This window comes from Meles meles, chromosome 13 (genome assembly GCF_922984935.1).
Source record: "Meles meles chromosome 13, mMelMel3.1 paternal haplotype, whole genome shotgun sequence".
Classification (NCBI taxonomy): Eukaryota; Metazoa; Chordata; class Mammalia; order Carnivora; family Mustelidae; genus Meles; species Meles meles.
Genome location: NC_060078.1, coordinates 82690750 through 82712841, shown reverse-complemented (window position 1 = coordinate 82712841; position 22092 = coordinate 82690750). Strand labels below are relative to the sequence as shown.

The 22092-nt window shown below is 47.0% G+C and overlaps 1 protein-coding gene across 3 annotated transcripts in view; it reads right to left on the bottom strand.

The window, feature by feature from the left end:
- The window catches only part of DOCK1 (dedicator of cytokinesis 1), a 489703-nt gene that overhangs the window by 336029 nt on the left and 131582 nt on the right, over nt 1–22092 (bottom strand). The window lies entirely within an intron of this gene.

Genomic DNA, 22092 nt, shown 5'->3' with positions numbered 1-22092 from the left:
GGCTTCCAGGCAGGAGGTTCTTCCTTCCCGTTCCATAGTCCTCTGCCGTCCACACCTCCACGCCTCCTGGGCACAGAGGGGTGCTTTTCCTCCCGCGGGGCCCTCGAAGCCTCAAAGTGCTCCCCATGGGGATAGCTGCCACAACCCTACAGAGAAGTTCAGCTGGCCGATGAGGGCCTCCGGGGATCGCAACCCCAAGAGGCCCAAGTCCCGGCTTCTTTCCCTGACACATGTGACACATGGCCACACACAAGGGTTTTCTTTTTCTTTTTAATAAAAGTTCTGAGGAGCAGTGCGTGGCCCACGCGGCAGAGAGTGGATTCTCAGTCCCCTTCAGGCCTGAGTGCCTGGAGAGCGCGCCGCAGGCAAACGTGACGAGAGTCACCGAAGAGGCAACATAAATTCATTTAAATTGACTTCTCCCAAAACCTGGCTTCAAGTATGTTCTTCCAGTAATTCGAAAAGGAATAAAATGTACCTCTCGTGTTTCCTTTCCTCAATACAGCTCAAATAAACAGTGAGTTATTTAGAAAGTACTATCCTCATGTCACGTTCAGATGCAAGAAAGAAATGATAGATCAATTTCAATGAAAACAAGGATGAAGACAGAAAACCAGGGCAAATAAAAACACAACGTTGCGGTGTCTACTGCACACATAAATGGTCGTCAACTTAATAGCTTTTAATAATTTCTAGCGAGTCTGTTTAACACAGACATGAGAGTGAAGAAGACCCTGTTTGCAATCTGGGGGAAAGTGGTATTTTGCTCCAGAGAAGGAGAATGCTGCTCCCACAATTGACTGAAGGATAGAGCAAATGTCAGAGGAAATGACAGCAAACAGCACAATAATAAGCGAAAAGGACAAAAGCACCAACTTCCAATTTATAAAATGTTTGTTATTTGAAGACTCCACAAACGCGCCTAAACGTATGACAAAGAAAAATCTGAGGCACTTGATGGCAAAACTGGTTATCAAGTGAAATAAAACTTGGAATAAATTTCATAATTACACTTATAATTGCCACCATGCAACTAGAAAGCCGCCTAGTTTTCCTCTGCATTTGTAAAGGACGATTCAGAGTGAATCTAAGAAAACTGAAATTACGAAAGCCAACAGCAAGAAAATAATTCTACTTGTTGGGAAATAAATGATGTGATCATCCAAGAATATTCAATAATTTAGCTAAGGATCTGGGCAAGTCTAGAATTTGACTAACACAGCGGTGTATTAAAAAACAAAGCTATGGAGAAAGAGCTCAGATGAAACACTATTACACTGATGTTAACTAACTGAAATTCAAGTAAAAACAAACAAACAAACAAACAAGAAGAAAAAGCTCAGGACGAAGATTCTTCATTTATTTCCAACATTTATATCTGTAACTAAAGCATCATTTACCTCTTTAAAGATCAACATCATAATTATTCCAATTCTACTTTATTTATAAATGGCCCTAAAGGATGCAACTTCCTGGCATTCCATCAGAGTAAGCTCCAGAAGGATTACTGCAAACCAAAACCCCACAGAACACCTGAGAAAGAGGAGGGGACCCACAATGTTTCTTGAGAATGAAGTCTGTGAACCAACGTGTTTTCAACGCCCTCACACTTGAGAAGCTCCCATTCCCACCCAAGGGTAACCCGTGACTGCTTTCTGAAGAGTGACCAGATTCCTCAGGGACCCCCCCCCCCCGCCAGAGCACAAAGCATCCTAACAGCCCCAGGGATCAACCCCCCACTCAACAGTCTCCACAAGATGGTCCATGGAGCAGCCCCCACTCCCCCACCACATGACCACCACAGACACAGCCAAGCATCAACTTCTGGAACTTGGTCAACGCCAGGTTATACACCCGTGACCCATCTTTCTGACTCGTTGCTCTGAACACTGCAGAAATTCTCAGCATCCAATTGAAAAGTCCATGTGTCCTATGCTCTGCTTGGGAAATTACAAGCCCATATTCTGAAAACTCATATGACTTCAACAAGTGTGGTAGAAATGTACGCACAGCACAAACAAAAGCCCTCGTGTGAGGGATACTGTTCTAAGTACAAGCTGCAGGGTACCTTTCCTTCCACCCAAACCCCACCACACACCTTCACCTTCTGGAACCTTCTGGAACGTTCTGGAGCCCATCACAAATTTCTCTTGCCATATCTGCTTCCACTACCAGCTGTCTTATGTCCCTACAAATCAGGTGACCCTGGGCATAAACCAGTCCCTCATTTTCCCAATGAGAGAATTTTACATCTGTTCAATTCAAATGCATCTACTTGTACAGATACAGATAAAAGCAAAGAGCCCACCCAAAACACTTCTTTAATGTAACTATGCATTCCTATTTAACTTCACAGTATATGAATATTAATTTTTTTAAATTAATATTCATATTAATATTCATATAAATATTTTTGCCCATGCTCACATTCCATGCAACTGTTCTATGTTAACTTCTACTTTTTCCATTAACTTAATCACCACCCAACACCTACTTTTTTGGTCATCATTTTACAACAATAAGAAATGTTTATAAGATGGTATTTTTTATGGACCACAGTAAACTGTTTCCCAAATCAGAGGTCCACATGTATATAGTATCAGTAGGGCTTTACTTTATGTAGGTTCATACTCATGGTCCTTCATGATCTCCGCAATGTGACCAAGGAGTCTGCTTTAAATGACCTTGGGAAGCTTTATTATACTGATAACCAACCCCCTGTGTTCATGTAAGCAGGAAACTGCCAAAGGTATGTTAAATTTCTTTGGTCCTTTTTCATCACTTCTGTTAGGTAACCTCTAAAATCATGGCAAACTAACATCAAGTTTTCAAGCTTATGTGTTTTAACGGGGTTCTTAACAAAAAATACAAAGAAAGAAGATGTTATAGGGTTCTCAAAAAGAAGACTATTTAGCCTTGGAATCCTACTGTGGGAGGCAACCATGGGGTGTGCAGGAACTGGGCCACTGCCTCATGGAGACCAGGTTCTGTCTCCCTCCCTGCACATGGGGACTTCTCCCCACCTGGTTGGTAAGACTTGACAGCAATTTCCACCAACTTCCACAGACCCCAAGACTGAAGGGCCCCGTGCCCTTGACACTGGGGGTCCTCTTGTATCCCCCCGCTCGCTCAGGACCTCCCCCAAAACTGAGATGAATACTTTACCACACCCACAGCACCTTCCATAGTAACCTGGCCTTGACTTGGTGCTGGGAAATATTTGTGGAATGAATCATGAGTGAAGAAAATGACCAAAACGTTTTCAAAAAGAAGGAAAAAAAAAAAGGCATAGAACCCAGAGGTGAAATTTGGGGAAGACAGAGTCATGAGTCCTAACTACCTGTGTGCAACATGGGGTGCTCGATCACCGTTTCCCCACAGTTTTATCACTGGACTGTGATAAAATAAGAAAAATGCAGGAAAAAAAACAATTTTATAACAGCCAAAAGTTTTAAAAATTTAGACCTATTCCCTATCATGAGATTGGCTTCCTCTCCCTCTAAGAAGGTGAGGAGGTTCTTAAATAAAATCATAGTGATAATAAATGGCAGTTTTTATCATTATTTATCACCAAAGATGGATGACATCATTCTCCCCATGACAAGAACATAACCTCAGCTTACAGAACCCCCTCTGCACGCTCTGACCACTAACAGGTCTCCATGCCTAAAACAGTGCCTGGCAAGTACACAGGGGCTAAAAGGGCTAAAACGTTATCTCATGAATACAACTGGCCTGTCATCATCTGCTGAAGGCTATGCAAGTAGATCCAAGAAGCCCACACAGCACAAATGGCGAAAGGGTAGGAAGGGTTCTTAACCTCCCTTTCTTCCCCATCCCTTCCCAGACTCCAGGCCCAAGGCGTCTCTCCATGCTGCAGAGGCAGGGATTGAGGGTGTAAGAATTAGGTCAGGGCTAAAATCCAGAGACTGGAATAGAAGATGATGAACAAATCAGGAATCAAAAGGCAGTGGATTCTAGTCTTGCATCCCAGCTTGGGCTAAGGAGGTCTCTGCCTCTCTCATGGGTTGCCCCGGGTTCACTCATCTCCAGGACTACTGAGGGAGGATGCCCCGGACCAACCCTCTTTCTCAGAAGCAATTCCCTATCGAGCACTGCCCTACCCTCTGCCTGCCTTTTTAAGATTCTGTATCCCCAAGCTGAGGGTACCAGGGTGGACCGGGACCATCCCTGGGAGGACCAGGACCATCCCAGGGGCACATGTACTTGGCAAAGAATCTACTGCACTGTTTGAGCTCTATCCTCAAAAATGGAATTCCTTGTGGAAACTCACTGAACGACAGAGCAACGTAATGCTTTGCTGAGACAGTATCCTGTGTTCTGTTCTCACCGGCACGACCTAGGAAACAGTGGTATCTCCACGCACCCTTCCATGTCAGGAAGGCAGCCCTGAAACACTGCACCCGTGGGGGCCTCAGCAATACTTCTGCTTCCTTTCGGGCTCCCAGAAGTAGGTGCTGGATGCTGAGAGGACAGCCTCAACCCCATTACTGCTCAGAGGCCCATCTAGGGAGAGGGTCTTTTACACCACGATTCAACTTATGTCATGCCATGCTAGTGAGAGAAACACTGTCAACCAGATGTCTATGCTTAACTAAAATAAAACAGGAGAGAATTCTAATGAGGCAACCAGACGCCGCTGAAACCCAAGCGTGGTGGAGAACGTACACATACTTGGGTTACGACAGCTTCGCGTATCTTCCTATCGCAATGTGCAACAATCAATTGTCAACGAAGAACTAATTAACTGCAAGTCATGAAACATCCACAATATGGCCAGGAGATGGTTGGAGGAACGATTTAAGGATAAAGAAAGTGAAAAAAAGTAGCATCCTTTAGTCACCCAATGATGAGACAACATTAAGTAATAAAGTTTAGAAAGATTCAGTTTCAGAGTACTAGTATCTTAGGGGCAATACAGTAAAAGAGAAAAGTAAAAATATCAGTTAAATCTAAAATCTCATCATTCCTCCCATGTCAAGAGCCAGCAGGCCAATACTGTGATCAGAAGACACCTGCAATTTTGACCCCGAGATTAACAAAGCGCAACAAAATGGCTGCCGAGAATATATGTTCTCTCCTGTGTCAAGACATAGTTAAGGGACAGAAAAATTACTCCGTTCTAAAGCTTTGGAAAGCTTCTTAAAGATGTTAAGTAACTTTTAGAGGGTTTTTCTTTTTCTTCTATGTATCACAGGTATTTGTTTGGAAGATTAAGAAATCACCTTAGGAAAAACAGAAAACAGAACTCACTAATCATCTTCCATTTAGCCTTTTATATGAGTAAATAGGGAAATCATTTGTAATCACATCCATTATAAAGAATTCAAATTATTCCATTCTGTTTTATTATCTATCAACAGGAAGCAGCCTTCCTCACCAGGATGTTCAGTTAGTGAGTTTCCTGTATGATTAACTCCTATTTTAATAGCCAAAGCGTCTCTCCAATCCATGCAGTGAAGTCAGGAGTGCACGGGGAGATGAGAAGGCGCACAGCCGGCCCTGCAGGGAGGAAGGCCGTGCTGGGAGGTCGGGCGCTGCCCAGGCAGCTGGGAGGTGGCCCGGACAGGCAAGCACCAGGTGAGGTGCTTTACCTCTCCGTGAATGCCGGCGGTAGGTGCATTTTCAGAGTACTTTCCTCATCTCTCATTCACGTATTATTTGTTCCTAAGGTGCTGGCGCCCGTGGCACGCTAGGCCAAGCGCTCAACAGCCAAGAGACTAGATTTGCTGGTGAAGCCAACACACCTGCTCGCCGTGGTTCAGTAACATTAGAGAGGCCTTTGCAGAGGACTCTGGACACATGAGCAAGGCACAGGACGCCAGGGCAAGCTGGAACAAGCAGCTCGCACACTGAGTTTCAGAGCAGACTGGCAGGTCCCCCGGAGAGAGGAGGAGCACACGTTCCAGGAAGAGGCCTTTGCGTGCAAAGACAGGAAGACAGGAAAGCGCAGCAGGCAGGAAAGAGCAGAACTTTCTGGGGTCACATGTGGAAACAAGAGGGAGCAAAGGGAAAGCAAGGGAGGAGGGCAGCTGACAGGTGTTTGGGGCCAATCAGCAGGGGACACGCATGGGGCAAAGGGGACAGAAGCCCAGGGCACGTTCCGGCTCCTTGTCACTTCTTCTCCCACTTAAGCCTCTATTTGTCCCCTCCCCCGCTCAGGCAGACGCCAACCCCCACCCCTAGCCCCAGAAGGGCCAGGATGACTTATTGTGTCCACACCTGGAGAAGAAGAAAAGGAATGTGAGAAAGACAGCCTCTAGTGGCTGGGTGAGAACTGACACTTGGTGGGAAAGCTCCTCCTCCCGTTCCTACAATTACCCTCCACTGGCCTGAGGCGCCTGCAGCCCCTCCCAGTCATGGAGAGGAGAGGAACTAAACAGCAAATCCCATGGCTTAGAAGAAGCTCGCAGTAGAAGCCAAAGGGAAGAGAGATTGGGGCCCTCGTCACCCTCGCTGGAGTCAGGGACATTCCTGTGAAGAAGCGTCATGTGCATGAGCATCAGGGGCTGGCCGAAGGGCTCGTGGGGGTCATGAGATGCTCGGGCTCTGTGCTGTGGTGTGATGAGAGATCACGCACTCACAGGCTGCACTGGTAAATCTCAATAAACTTGATCTTAAAACAACCCACAGGGACCCTGATTCTGCTTGTCCACGGCAGGGCAGAGCTGAAGGGACTGCTGAAAATTCTGAATCAAGACCCAGGCATTTTTCCCCAGGCCTGGATTGTGGCTGCTGGGGTGGCTGTCGAGGGCAGGCGGCAACCACAGCTGGCTCCATGTCACAGCACAGAGACCTACCGAAAAAGAGATGAAAGGAGAAGACCGGGAGTGAAGTCAGGGAGAGACAAAAACCACGCTGACCCCTTGGGTTTGGTCTGATGCATGGAGAGCACCCAGGGGTACCCCCTTCAGACCTGGGGACCACGAAGCATCAAGCAGGACGAAAAGTCATTATCTACTCAAGGTAGAAGTCTCAAGTGAACAAAAACACCCTATAAATTAGGGTCCGCACAAGTGCAAACCAGTGACCAAGAACTGTCACACACACGCATCGGAAAAGCACCCAGAAGGTGAGTATCCACTATGGGTTCCATAGCTGGAAACCATGATATCTCCTAATAAAAGGAAATATAAATGGATGGGTTGGTTTTTCATTCTCTGAAAATAGTATTTATTTGCCAAAACATAACTCCATGGGTTCAGGAACATTTCAAAAAGAGATGAGATATTTAATTCATAGAGATAGCAAAACCTCATTTAACTACCTTGGGGGGGGGGGTCACAAAGGGTTGAGAGTGAGCTCACAGCAGACTCGGAGGAGGTTATAAAACAATTAGGAGCTAATGAGTAGATACTGGAAAGGAGAGGCAAAATTGCAGGCTGGCTAACTCTATCCTTGCTCGTGACAAGTAAAAAACTAAAGGTGTCATTTAAAAAATATTAAATTATGGGGTAGGAAACTCCAGATTCCAACACAGAATAAATAAAACCAATTTTTAATAGCCTGGCATTGACGACAGGCTGGTAGAGACAGACACTGTCGACTGTGATGCACAATTGTACGTACACACTTAGGGTTCCTTCCAGGAAGACGCCACATGCTCAGCTCTGAGACCCAGCAGCCAGAGATGCCAGCAAAAACTCAGAGGACTAAGAGAGCAACCACAGCATCTCCAGAAGACACCGCATCCACCAGGTCCAATGGAAAGAGGCTGCAGGGAAGAGACCCTCAGGATAGCTGGAGAGTAAGCATAACTATAATACAAAAGCAATCACCAATCAAACCCTGGAGTGGGGGTGGGGAGATTAGCAGAACGTCTCTGAAGTGAGAGCGATAAATTTTCAAAAGATGAAATGCTGTCACTTTCAAGTTTTCGAAGGAATTTAACAACCCGGCTTAGCATGGTTATTGACAAGAACTCGGAACTTCCGGGCTGGGAGTGGGAGAGGAGGGGACTGGGAATCCATCACCTCTAAACGCCTTGGAAGCAACCTAGTGGAAACAAGACTTGGGAACGGCTCCGAAGAGGTTATTCTCTCCTGAAGTGTAAGCGTGCCAGCAATGACTTAACCCAACTTACGCTGCGTATCTGCCTGGCAAAGCCTCATTTTCCTAACCAGAGAGGTGAATGGCAGCCCAGCCACTATAATAATTATCCCAAATTATAAATAAGTGGGGGTGTAAATGAGACTATGCTCCACTCAACTTAACACAGTGTCAAAAAAAAAAAAAATGAACTAGAGAAAAGATTTGAAATATCACACAGCTGGCGTGCTAATTTTGGGAGCTACGACTAGTTTAAAACACAAAGACACATCCCTCTCACAGGACGGACTACTGCATCACACACACAACGGATTTCTTTCAATCCGTCTCCGGCACACTTTGAAAAAATTACTTTTAGGAAGAATTGCAAGCAAATGATGGCATTTTGTCCTTTTCCGTCTATGCAAGGTTTGCGTTGCTGTTCATTGTTTTCAAGAAGGGACCGTTTCATTTCGGAAGAGCCAATCACAGAGCGTCAACACAGAGAGACCCTCAGGATACAGTCTAACCCTTTCCTTTCTTTTATAGGCGGGAACAAGCAGACTCAGTTGAAGTAGAAAAGTTTCTGTCTGGACGAACTGGGATTCAGAGACTCAGATTCCAGAGAGAACAGAAGAGGAGTCCCGGAGAAGCCAAAGCCCAGGCACCGGGGGCGGGCACATTTCACATCTTGATGGAGGGATATACACATGACATACGCATCTGACAATACAGAGGATACCATGCGCAGCACATTTGGGCATTTTGATGTCTATGAATTACCCTCAGTCTAAAATTCAGCTTTTTGATAAAGGGATCATAACAAAAATGTTTAAAGTAAGTATATTAAATACTTCAAATAAAGGAGGAAGGTTGTCAGTTCCGGAAAAAGGCACCAATATGCAGCTTACAACATGTGGCCCTCGAACAAAGGAATGATGACATGTTGAAAACAAAGGAAAGAGATGCTCCATGAGAACAAACATAAGCACACAGACATGGGTGACCTAAGCAATCTCAAGTCACCAAGCTCTTCACGCCCTGATAATACTGCTTTCACACATTTTCTAGATGAGACTGTGAGGAAGGGACTTGTCCAGGGTCTCCCATGCCCTGATCCAGTGCTCTTTCCACCCTGCAGAGGAGGCTTGGCGAAGAGGCAGGAGTGGGTGCAGGAGGAGAGTGGAAAACCCACAGGGCAGGCTAAGGAGTGACTAGAATCCCACAAGTGAAGGGAAGCCAAAGCAGGGGACGGAGCCCATCTTCATATCAGTGACTCTAGATGAATCATATCCTCCAGAGAAGAGAGATCACTTGGAAAGTGATCGCTCTTTTCTACAAATAACTTTCACAAACGCAGCACACCACTTCTAACATCTCACCAGCTGATCGGGGGAGTCCTGTACGGAAACAGGTGCTGGGCCCACACCCCCCCCCCCAAAGTGGCTTCACAAGGACAGACCATCAGGAGTCCCTGGCAGGGCCCTCACTGGCCAGGTACCCTGGGAAGGCTCCTAGCGACAGCCACAAGGCTCCAAAAGGGGACTTGTCTGATTCCAGGAAAACTTTTTTCAATTAAAAACATATTTTACTTAAAAATGTAAATGAAAATAGTTATCCCATGATAAAAATAAAAGAACTAATAAAGAACACCATAAGATAAAATTTCTAAGAACTCATGTAATTTTCATATTGAGGGATCCCTGGGGGAAAAGTCCATTTCCCTCACCCCCACCCCATTTCTTTCCTGGGAGATCCTGTCCTTTCCTAAAAAATGTAATTTTAGGGGCGCCTGGGTGGCTCAGTGGTTTAGGCCTCTGCCTTCAGCTCAGGTCATGGTCTCAGGGTCCTGGGATCGAGCCCCACATCGGGCTCTCTGCTCCGTGGGGAGCCTGCTTCCTCCTCTCTCTCTGCCTGCCTCTCTGCCTAGTTGTGACCTCTCTCTCTGTCAAATAAATAAATAAAAAATATTAAAAAAAAATGTAATTTTAGGTTCAGAAAATAAACCCATATGTCAGTTTTTAGTGAGTCAGTCCAGGATCTCAGATATTACATCTGATGATCAGAACACACTGTGCCCCCCTTCTCAGCTCTGAGGACACAGGCTAGGACCAAGAATGCCCCCACCCCATGCTTCCTGCTGCTGATGCAAATCTCCACGACAGCCCTTGGGTTCCTGTCTTCCAAAAAACCAATCAACTCCTGCGACCCCCACTCTCTCCTTTTCTTTCTCCCTGTCTCGCCCATCTCCCCCTCCTTCTGCCCCCTCCCTGGATCTCACCTCATCTCCACTCCCTCTCACCCCTCAGAGCTCAGAGCCAGTCCTCTCTGCTTCCAGAAACACTGCTCTAAGGATTTCGGGCCACCTGCAACTTTCTACAAGTCCTTGTCTTACCTGCAATCTCTCACTCAGATGCCCCAAGATGCCATGATGCACCACCTCATCTGTGACCTGTTTTGGGAACCAAACACCTGCTTTCCCCTCCTACAGACAGAAGGCCACACCTTTCTCTATACATTCCTGATGGCTTCAGGCCAGTATGACGCACGGCTGTACCAGACAAGCACATAAAACACTAGGAAGTCACAGAATCCAATCCACATTATCTTGTACACAATGTGAAAAGTACAGATATATAAAAATGCAAAACCTGACAATAACAGCCACAAAGATTTCACCATCTACAGAAGACCCGGACAATGGGGCCCCTGTGGGGCTCAACCAGTGAAGCATCGGCCTTCAGCTCAGATCATGATCCCAGGGTCCCGGGATTGAACCCTACATCAGGCTCCCTGCTCAGTGGGCAGTCTGCTTCTCCCTCTGCCCCCCGCCCCCCCCCCCCCCCCCCGCCGCCAACAGCTCATGCTCTCTCCCCTCTCTCTCTCAGATAAATAAAATCTCTAAAAATGAATAATACGAAGCAGAGCTGGGCAAGCACTTAAGGTTCCCTTCTTGGTAAGAACTTAATGAACATCAGCCAAACTAACTGCACAAATGTCTAAGTGACTACTTTCTTTTTCAAGAAGAGAGTCCTTCTGGCCACTCCCACAGAACCATCAGGTCCCTACCCACTGTGAACACACCGGCTTCAGGCACCTGCCTACCTCCAGAAGGCCAGGAGGAAAGTGCCAGAGGCATTGCAGAAGTTCCACGCACCAAGAGAAACAAGTAAGAGAAATCCCAACTTGGAAATGCCACCAGGAAGAACGAACAAAGGAGCAGACGCTGGAAGAAGGTGAGACAGGCGGCTAGTGGGCAGAGGGCAAAGGGGAACCAGAGGCCAGCCCAGAGACGAGCCCCGGTGTTACATGGAGCAGACCCAAGAAGCAGGTGTATCCCCAGGGCAGAAAGAGGATGAGGAAGAATGGAAGGCCTCTGGAGGACTGGAGCAGTGAAGAGAACCCGGGAGATTTCACAGTGGCAGTCTGCGCCCGTACAAACCTCCCCCGCCCCAGACCTGCAGAGTTCCATCAGGAGGGACTCTGCCTTTGGTCTTGAAGTCCAAGGTTTCTGCTGAGGTTGACACGAGGACCCCTGCTTTCTGGTTCCTTGCTTTGCTTTCCTGCATCTTTGCTGGCCATTCTGATTGAGCTTTCTGGTGTCACTGGGTGCCGGGTAGCTCTCAATGTACCATCATTTCATTGGATACTGAGGTGACCCAACACCAAGCTTCTGTGTCAATAAGGAGGTACTACCTATTCACATGAAATGGTGTTCATACACAAGCTGTGGGGACACAAAGTAGAGAACAACACTTGCCATGTATCTATCATCAGCTTATGTTAAAACATTATCTATAATCCATATAGGACTAGAAAGAATTCAGAAATGATCACGACCAAACAGCTGACAGTGAATGATCTGAGTGGTAGATTCATGTGTTATTTTACTGAACTTCATTCTTTTTTGTTCCCTGTCTTCGAGAAGCCATCAAAATAAAGAAATGAAAACTTCATTTAAAAATAGTCCTCCTACAGCTTTTGTTGGCTCAAGATGCTGTGATAGGAGAGGTTTTGATAATGAACCACTAAGAACACTCAACACCCACATCAGCTTGCTACCACGCACGGCTGCCCACTGCTCTGAGGGTGGCTCTGGCTGCAGCCAGAAGGTGGGACACTAAGTCCCTGACACTCTCATACTAGACACCCCCAAAGGGGAAATGTAATCGTATCACCTGGCACGAACCTATGTGCTGCTGAACTAGCAGTCTGTGGTCATGCCCACTATGAGGACTCGATAAAATGTGGCGGCAGAACGGAGAAGCGGCCGACTGGTCGACCTTGTAAAGCAACAAGGTCACTTCCAGGGATAACAGATCCACAAAGCTACTCCTCTGAAGAATGCACTGATGGGAATGTGTGAGCAGAGTTGGGACCTACCAAGGAACAATCACAAGAAGACTGGCCTGAACAACAGCAGTAGTAACAGGATTTTCTTCTATCTTCATGTAAAATGAATCATTTAAAAGGCAAACAATGAAAAGACTTGGCAAACACCTCATTTCTCAGACACAGCAACTCTTGAGTGGTGACCACACAAACGTGTAATATCACAATGATATGAAATGTTATAAAAATATCATTTCCAAAATTTAATTACACATTTGTTATGTTTCAGACGATGAGGACTGCTGTTCTTCCTTAATCATTAAGCTAGAGAGAAGAGAATTTATGCCAAAAAAAAAAAATAGTTTCTCTAGGAATCAATCACCATATCTAAAGGTTACACAGGCAAGAATAAAACCTGCTTTGTTTTAATAACATGCACCTTTTATGGCTTTTTCCCCCCTTTATCTCTTCCCTAATTCAATGTACCATATTGAATGCATAGGATTTCCCAAGGGAAAAATAATTCTGCTTGAATTATAAAAGTGTCACATTCACAGTTCATAGAGAATAATACTGCTCAGCTTCTCATCAAAATTATACTGCCTAGCACAGGATTCTAAATAAAGCCATTGTAATGTACAAACTTATTATCTGACTCAGGATGTCACGGGAAAAGCAGTGGATTGAGGAATGGACAACCCTCCCTCCCAGGACCCACCGGGCTCCTGCGTAAGTTACTCAAACAGCTCTGGATGTCACTGTCTCACCCCTCAGCTCACTGATCCCCCAGTGTTAACTACTTGAATGCTTTTGAAATTTGGCTTCACATAAAGTCCATGACTCCATCAATACACATACAAAAATAATTCATTCCACCATAAACTTCTGCACAACAGTTAGAAGGAAATTTCTAATTATTCACTATAATGCAGCTGCTGATTTTCTAAGCACACGTAAGACGTAGTCCTTTTTCACACTTGCTTATGCAACAGCTCCAGCCGACATGTTTCTCAATAAATTTCTTCCTGGGCATATTTAAGGTCTAGTCTCTTCTTGCGCCTCAGCTTGGGCTACTTGGCATGCCGACCGGAACACCAATTCTACATGAAGGCATTAAATACTTTTCCATCAGCCAGCGGACAGGGCCAGAGAAGGGCTGCGGGGCCCACTTCACAAAGTCACGAATTTGCACTGGCTTCAGCTACAGGTACAAACGTCTCGCGCACTCTCCTCCTTCCCCCTGGCCCTTCGAGCTCCCTCCCCATGATCTCTGCATCATGAAGCTGCTATTTCTCTTTTCAACTTCCTTGAGTCTATTCCTGCCAGAAATGTTTACTCCTTTACGTCCAGGAGGTTGATGAGGGTTTGTTCTGAAGGTCGTTATGGACCTAAAGAGACAGATGGACCCTCCATGTCCTCTCGGATTATAAACAGTAAGAAAATACAAGCCCCTGATTACTGGTGGCCATTCTCTCCACGAATAGATAACTGAGCCAAGGGAGGAGATCTTCTACCCCCAGGTCACAGTCGTGCCTGTCTAACACCCTGGATGCCCCAGTTCCAAGAATCAATTATTCTACTTCCTTCTGGACCTAATTTGAGTGGGGTGTCAGCGATCGGATTACTGCAGCTTTCCAGTAAGACCTGAAATCAAGTAGTCCAGAGTTGTGCTGCTGTTCTCATTCCACATCGGGCTGATTATTCTGGGTCCTCTGACTCTCCACACAAACTTCAGAATCAACGTGTCAATAGCGACAAAGGGATTTGCTGAGATCCTGACTCGGATGAGAACGCATGTACAGGTCAGGTGGGGAAGAGCGGACGTCCTAACAATGTTGAGTTCTTTTACCCATACACTGGAGTATCTCCCCGTTTATCTCTTGTTTGAGATTTATGCAATTTGCAATTAAAAGAAGCCTCACTGCACAGAAACTCAAAATATAAAAATCTATCCCCAAGACCTACAGCAAATGCATTTATAAATACCACTGCACCAGTGAGTTTCACGCCAGCACTTACAGATGCCCCATCTTCAGTTCCATTGTGAAGGTCTTGTTTTACACGGGTCGGGTGGTTTTCTAAACCATTTTAAGCGTCATCCTTCTTAGAAATAAATCTCTGGGAAGGGGCTTCATGGGGCAGCTGCTGCCGGAAGATCCCAGAGAAGAGCCAGTGAACATGGGGCACAAGTGTTTTTGTCAACAACTCAGCTTCTAAAATGCAGACTTTTTATATGATTATGCTTTCTGCCCATCCCTCGGGAGAGCTTTTCCGTTATTACTTCTAATGGACACCACGGTGGCATTGAGAGGATCAGAGAGATGGCACGCATCCAAAGGCTCTGACAAGGAAAAAACCACACAAATACAAGGGATGAGGATTATTTCACGCTCCACAATCCAGCTGGACAAAAGCAGCAGATAAATTCCCTCCAAACCATATGGGAGCCTGGGCTTGGTATCCCCTTGCACTGTGTTATATAACCAAGCATCCAGCAGCGACAGGCTCTGTATCTGCACAAATACCAACAGCCCATCGGCCTGCAGCACCACTGAGCAGACACCAACGACGGGTGGAAACGGGGATGCTGTCCAGCAAGAAAGGAAATGAGAAGCTGGTCCTAAAAGACCACAGTACACTCAGAAATGGCAGGTGGACATCCATGAAGATATCCAGAAGGTGCCTGGGAAGTAAATAAAGATTGGTCAGCACCCCACGGCTGCATGGAGCCAGGTTTCCTATGACAGTGAGAAGAGTAGCTCACACATCAACTCCCGGAAAGAAGTTTCCAGCGGGGTCTTGGAAGAAGCCCATGCTCAAAGTCCATACACTTTACAACCCTCCCCTGCTCCAAGAGACGTCTCCAGCATGCATGCTTAAGCCAAAGACTTCGTAGGTGATTATGACGCCTCCCTTGGTCTTCCTCGCCTCCTACATCAGATCAACCACCACGGCCAGCAAATTATACCGCAGGTCTCCATCTCCTCGAAACTCGTGACCAGTACCACAGCCAACGGATCTCGTCCAGGGACAATGCTGCTGTCCCTGCCCAGGAGGCACTGGCAGGACGCCCAGAGACATTGCTGGTTCTCCATGCTCCCATGTGCAGATGGCAGGGATGCTGTGACCCATCCCGTACTCCACAGGACAGCCCCAGGACCAAGAATTGTTGGCCCCAAAGGTCAACAGTGCTGAAGTGGAGAGCTCTGCTCTGGCCCCAGGACCACGGTCCCTCACTTGGATTCCATTAACAGCCTCTCACCCCACAGCTTCCTCTCTCGGATGCTCTAATCCATCCTGCAGACGGCAGCCAGATCTGATCTGACCAAACCCTCCCCAGGGGACCAGCTGAGTGGCTTCCGGGGATCCTCACCAGGCCCACAGCACTCTGCCCTGTACGCCCAGAGCTGCCTCTCTCCTCACAGTCCTGGCCTTCTCACTGTCACCCTATCCAGCCACAACCACTGATCACCTTGGGATTCCATGCCAGCAACAAATACCTTCTTGTCTGCTGCCCCTACTTAGGGCCTCCCCACTTCACACTTTAACCAGCTCCTCCATGGAACCTTCCTTGAACCCCCAAATTATTTCCAATCCCCACCTCCTGATATACCTTGTCATCCTCTCCCTTATTTGTCCTTAAGAGGACTTGTTATAATCTAAAGTGAGAAGCTCATGCCTACGATTTGCTTAAAATCATGTATTGCCATCTGCAACTCTATGCTTATGGGTGGGGCTACTTGGTTAATTTCTGGCTCATTCTTAAATGCAATCACCATGAGAACAAAAGCCCTGTCTCTGTTATTTGTGCCCAGTGCCCAGCACAGAGAATGAACATATTATTAAGTGCATTCTAAAAATGTACAACCAGGGTGCCTGCGTGGCTCAGTTGCTTAAGCGGCTGCGTTCAGCTCAGGGTCCTGGGATCAAATCCTACTGAGCAGGAAGCCTGCTTTTCTCGTTGCCTCTCCACTTGCTTGCACACGGTCTCTCTCTCTCTGACAAATAAATAAATTAAAATTTCTTTAAAATGTTTTTAAATGTAAAATAATAAAACACACACATACACACATATGACCAATATGTGAATGGATGAAGTGCTAGCCCTCAAGCGATCAGAGGCCTGCTCGCACTCACAGGGACACGGAATAGACTGGGACAGTGAGGGAGGAAGGTGGTCTGCATGACATCATGCCCAGGAGCGGAAGGTGCGGGAAGCAGGGGCAGAGAGCACAGATGTGGAAGGTATGGTGAGGGAGTGACCTCTAGAAGGCCAAGGTCAGGGGCAGAGAGCAGGAATCCACTGGAGCCACAAATTTAAAGGAGCACTTTTTCCCCAGTGAGCATCATGCCCGAGGCCAACACAGAGGGGATAGCAGGGAAATCCCTGGAATTCTGCAATCCCAAAGTAAAGGCTTGTCCTCTGATACAGGCAGGGACAGGGGGATGTCCAGCATGAAGGAAACCTGCCACAGAATTTTTTAAAAAGATAAATGCCAACAACTACTTATCAACGGAATGACTCATCACAGGATTAAAATGCTAAAAGCAAACTCCTGGTATCCAACAATGGAAAAATTAATACAATGAAAAATCACTTGATTGACTAACTGAATGCACATCAATTCAGGTGCATGCTCTGAATGGGCACTGAGCCACGACAATCGTAATTATGACTGCTCGTGAATACAGAAAGATGCTTGTGATATAATGGCAAAGAAGCAGGAAACCAAATGGCATGTATGTTGGAACCACCAAAACATGCATTCCCATGCACCACAACTGGTGCAAAACCAATACAGATGGTTTGATGGCTCAAGGACAGTGGCAGAAAGAAACCACTTTCATTTCTGCTACTGTTACAATGATCCTGTGCTACCAAGGGGGGTGAGGAGGGGCTCAAGTAGGCAAGCAGATCCATACAGACAGCTTCAGATGTCTTGCCCATGGGTGGTATTCCAAGCATCCCAGGGGACACCCAGGAAGTGTGTGCACTGGGGCCAGAAGAGATTCCAGAAATGCAAAGCTAGGCAAATGCTCCCCAACTATCAGTCTGGCAGAAGCCAGAAGCGTGGTGTCTGATGTGTTCAAATCCCTCGGCCAGACGGTGGAACTCTCTGCAGAGTCTGGAAGCCACAGATCAGAAAGCAGTAAGAGGACACTGGAAGCATTTTGAGCTGATGGTTTACTAAGAGACAGTCATAAAGTACTTTCTTCACCTTTCCTGCTTCTTTTTTGACTTGAGTCATGACTTGACCTCCAAGCGTCTCTTCATCTGTGTATAGGGAGAACTTGCACCATCAGAACAATCCAGAACACCAGATAGATGAGGGCTGGAAGCCCGGGTGAAGCCAGCCCTGAAGGGAAACCTGCCCAGGCTCGGACTCCCATGCTTCCCCTCCTGCCGGCGCTCACACAGCAGTCAGAATGTTCTGTATGCTAGGTCAGCCCTGGCCACTTCCAATTCTAAGTGTCACCCAGGGACCAACACCCGTAGAATTAACATGAAAACTCTTGGGCGCCCTTCTCCAGAACTACTGAGTAACAATCTCCATTTTGACAAGACCTCACACTGAGGTCTGGGCCCCGGGCCCCGGGCGCTGCCCCTCCAGCTCTTCCTGAACCACTGGTCTGGGTGCGGCTGGCATCCCTGTCGAGTCTACACTGACTTCCGCTGTAGGATGAACTGTGTCCCAGAAAAAGATCTGTTCAAAACCTAACCCCTAGTACCTGTGAGAGTGACCTCGTTTAGAAAGAGTCTCTGCAGACAGATTCAAGTTAACACAAGATCATATGAGAACAGGGTAGGCCTCAAATTCAATAGGACCACTGTCCCTAGACGAAGAGAGACACGAAAACTCAGACACACAGGGGAACCCAGTGTGAAGAGAGAGACAGAGACAGGAGTGAGGTGTCTATAGGCCAAGGACTCTCCGCCTCCACCAGAAGCCAGGAGAAAGGCAGGCATGCAACAGACCCCAGCGCACAGCTGCGTCTGCACGCTTTTATGCCCCCAACTTCCTGTCAAACCTGTACACCCCAGTGTGACGGAGTCAGGAGCGGAGACCGGCGGGGAGTGGCTAGGGTCAGATGCGGTCATGACGGGGGGCCCGTGAGAGGATAAGTGCCCTAATAAGGATCAAAAGAACCTGCTTCCTGCCTCTGCTCTCCACCATGTGAGGGAAAAGCAGTCTATGATATTCTGTGGTAATGGCTCAAGCAGATGAAGACAAGCACCCAGAAGCAACAGGAGAGAGTACATTTGTCTTAGGAGGCCCCATCTGAAATACTTTGGTCCAGCTGTCCCAAGAGATGGACTCTTCCTCCAGGCTTGGCTTGGCTTGTCCCCACAGCTGCTGAGTCCTGGCCCTCCCTCTCCTCTCTGTGTCAGTAGAAGAACTCTCCGGGAGGCCTGGCCTGGCTTCTCCCGAGCTACAGACCCTCAGCGGCTGGATGTTCTAATCGAACAGGACTTCCCCCACAGCAGACAGCATGACCGGGAAAGTCACCATCCAAACCACCCCACCCTCATCCTTGTGGGTGACGAGAGACAGACAAGCAACGTCCTGCCTCACATCTCTGCTACTCTTGGGTTACCACCGCAGTCCACAGCCATCCCCAACCTCAGAAAAAGAACAAAGAAACGTTTCATTGTTTGCTGGTAGTGCACCTTCCTGGCTCAGATGCTACCAATCTCTTTAAGCTGCCTCTGGTCCCTCCTCTCCCTGCCTGGTTCCCTCAGGACCCAGAATCATCTGGGTGGAAGGAGCTGGACGGCAGAGCTCTCATCTTCTCGCCCGGCAAGGCCACTGAGCCGGTACCGACAGAAGAAGGAGCTTCTGCGGACTGAATGGCTCTGCAGCCCCACGACCCTGCACCTGAGAGCCTGGGTCCCACGAGGCGGGCAGTGAAGTGCAAGCACAGGGAGAACCCGGGCTCCAGGGGAAACCAAGGCCAGGCGGTGGCACAGGACACAACAGTGCAGAGAGGGGCACACGAAGCCGTAATTTGGAGGCACATCAGAGCACTCGGAACTCTGGCTGCCTCCCAGGAAACCAGAAGGAACCAGCCAGGGCTGTGCCTCCAGAGAGCCAGCCAGTGAGGTTTCCTAAAGTTCTGTTTATCGAGATGAAAACCAGAAACAATCCAAGTTCCCAAACACAGAAAACTGGTTCAAGCAGTGAGGACATAAGCAGGAGAAACATGTTCTTGAAAAATACTAAAGGATACAGGGAAATACATTTGGAAATACACACACACACACACATACACATGTACATATATGTCAATATGCATGCATGTACATATCCTATACAGCACACAACCCCACAGACATCGGATGACATGAAGGAGAAAAAGCACGCCATTATAAAGACAAACAGGCTAACAGGGAATTAATTCATGGGAGATGAATGGTAAGTGAGTCTTCTTTTTCTTATCGATGTTGGGCATTTTCCACTTTTCTTTTTTTTTTTTTTAAAGATTTTATTTCTTTATTTGACAGAGAGAGATCACAAGTAGGCAGAGAGGCAGGCAGAGAGAGTGAGAGGGAAGCAGGCTCCCTGCAGAGCAGAGAGCCCGATGCAGGACTCGATCCCAGGACCCGGAGATCATGACCTGAGCCGAAGGCAGCGGCTTAATCCACTGAGCCACCCAGGAGCCCCATTTTCCACTTTTCTAACAAGATCACAATTACATTTGAAAATGAGGACAAGGACACAAGAAACGCCGCTTTGTTTAGGAGAAGCGGTAATTCACATCCTCACGAAATCTCGCATCTCGCACACAGCACTAGAACCGGAAACCGGGAGGGCTCAGAAGGCAGGGGCGGAGCAGGGAGCAGCCAGTTCTGTAACTGAGCCCTGGAAGGTCGGAGTTCCCTGTGAGCCTCATGTCCTCATCTCCAAGAAGAACCAATGATTTTGGATCCTTATTTGTCATCATCCCTAATACACTGAGACAGCTTTTCCTCAGGTCACAAAATTCTGAATTCTCAAATTTGTGACAGGCAGTGTGGACCCCTAGTGCTAGCTTAGAAATGAGAGAAAGCAACAAAATCTTCTGATAAAGAAGAATTTTAAACAAGCTGTATGGCAAGTGAGTGCTGTTCATTTCAAGTCAGGATACAGTTTTTAAGGAAATGAAACAGTGCTTCTCAGAGGACAGAACTCACCCAAAACGGCATTTACCACAATCACAGTACAATTTATTCCCAACACAGAGGCTTCCAGAGAAGTCCAGATGGACCAACACCACGAATGGTAAGAAGAAAGCCCACACCCGGAGGCAGCCCCGGGAAGGAAGGCAAGGCCTCCCACATCTGTGCGCCAACCTCAGCTTGGGGGCCTTGAATTCAATTACTCCTCACCCTGGCTAATCCATTCTCCGTGAGGGAAAGTCACCGAGCCACAGTGGTCCGAGTCTATAAGTCAATGGGAGACATACAGAAAATGAACCACATTCTCATACTAAACCGAAGGAGAAACAGTTAAAAAAAAAACCTGAAGAATGATAAAGAGCAAGGCTTTTAAATGTGGGGTGAGATACACTAGCCATTCAGGAAAAAATTTAGTGCCTGTCAAGCCGCAATTTGTTTTTTGTTTTTGTTTCTGTGAAATATGTTAGCTCCCAACAGACTGAAGGACATTATAATAGAAAATGCTGGAGGGTATCATACAGAATAAAGGTAAGAACCTTTTCATGAAACATCTTTCAGCTTTATACACACGCACACACACACCATCTATTCCTTACTGTGGATCATGGTCAAAGTTTCCCTCTACAGAAAGTTCTAGAATTCTCCCTAGACAAACCAGTAGACCATGCCTAGGAGGTCTTTTCTAGAATCATTCCATAGAGTTAATATTCCAATATTCTGGAATTGAGTAAAGCTGCAATGTGTGTGTTAACTCTGATCATAAAACACCAACCACCCCAAATCTAGCCCAGCAATCCACAACTGGTTAAGAAAGAGGAATACCAGGGCGCCTGGGCGGCTCAGTGGGTTAAAGCCTCTTCCTTCAGCTCAGGTCATGATCCCAGGGTCCTAGGATAGAGCCCCACATTGGGCTCTCCGCTCAGCAAGGGGTCTGCTTCTCCCTCTCTCTCTGCCTTGTCTTTCTGCCTACTAGTGATCTCTGTCAAATAAATAAATAAATCTTAAAAAAAAAAAAAGAGAGAGAGAGAGAGAAACCCACGGCCAACACAGTGGGACCATGACCAAGATCTATCTGGTCCTCCTAGAAGCCTCCGTGACCAGCCATCAGACTCCCTTTACTTCGTTCAAACACACCCAATTGTGAGGCATTTGGTTAAAGTTGTTGTTTTTGCTTGCTTGTTCAATCGTTTGGTATTTGGGGGGGGGGGGGGGTAGAGAGGGAAAGGAAGGAGAATTTAAAGCAGACTCCGCACCCAGCGTGGAGCCTGACACAGGGCTTGATCTCAGGACCCTGAGATCATGACCTGCATGGAAATCAAGAGTTGAACTCTCAACCAACTAAGCCGCCCAGGCACCCCTGGTCAAAGTATTTTTAATTGCTTTATGCATGAACATATACCACATGTTCACTTGACGGAAAAGTCCACCAGAAATGATATTTATGCCTTTACAGCCCCAAAGCATCAGACACAGAGCTGCTGTCCACCAGTGTGGACTACAGGTATGAGCCGTTTCTAAACACAATCAGATGGCTGGTACTTAACACTGTTCTC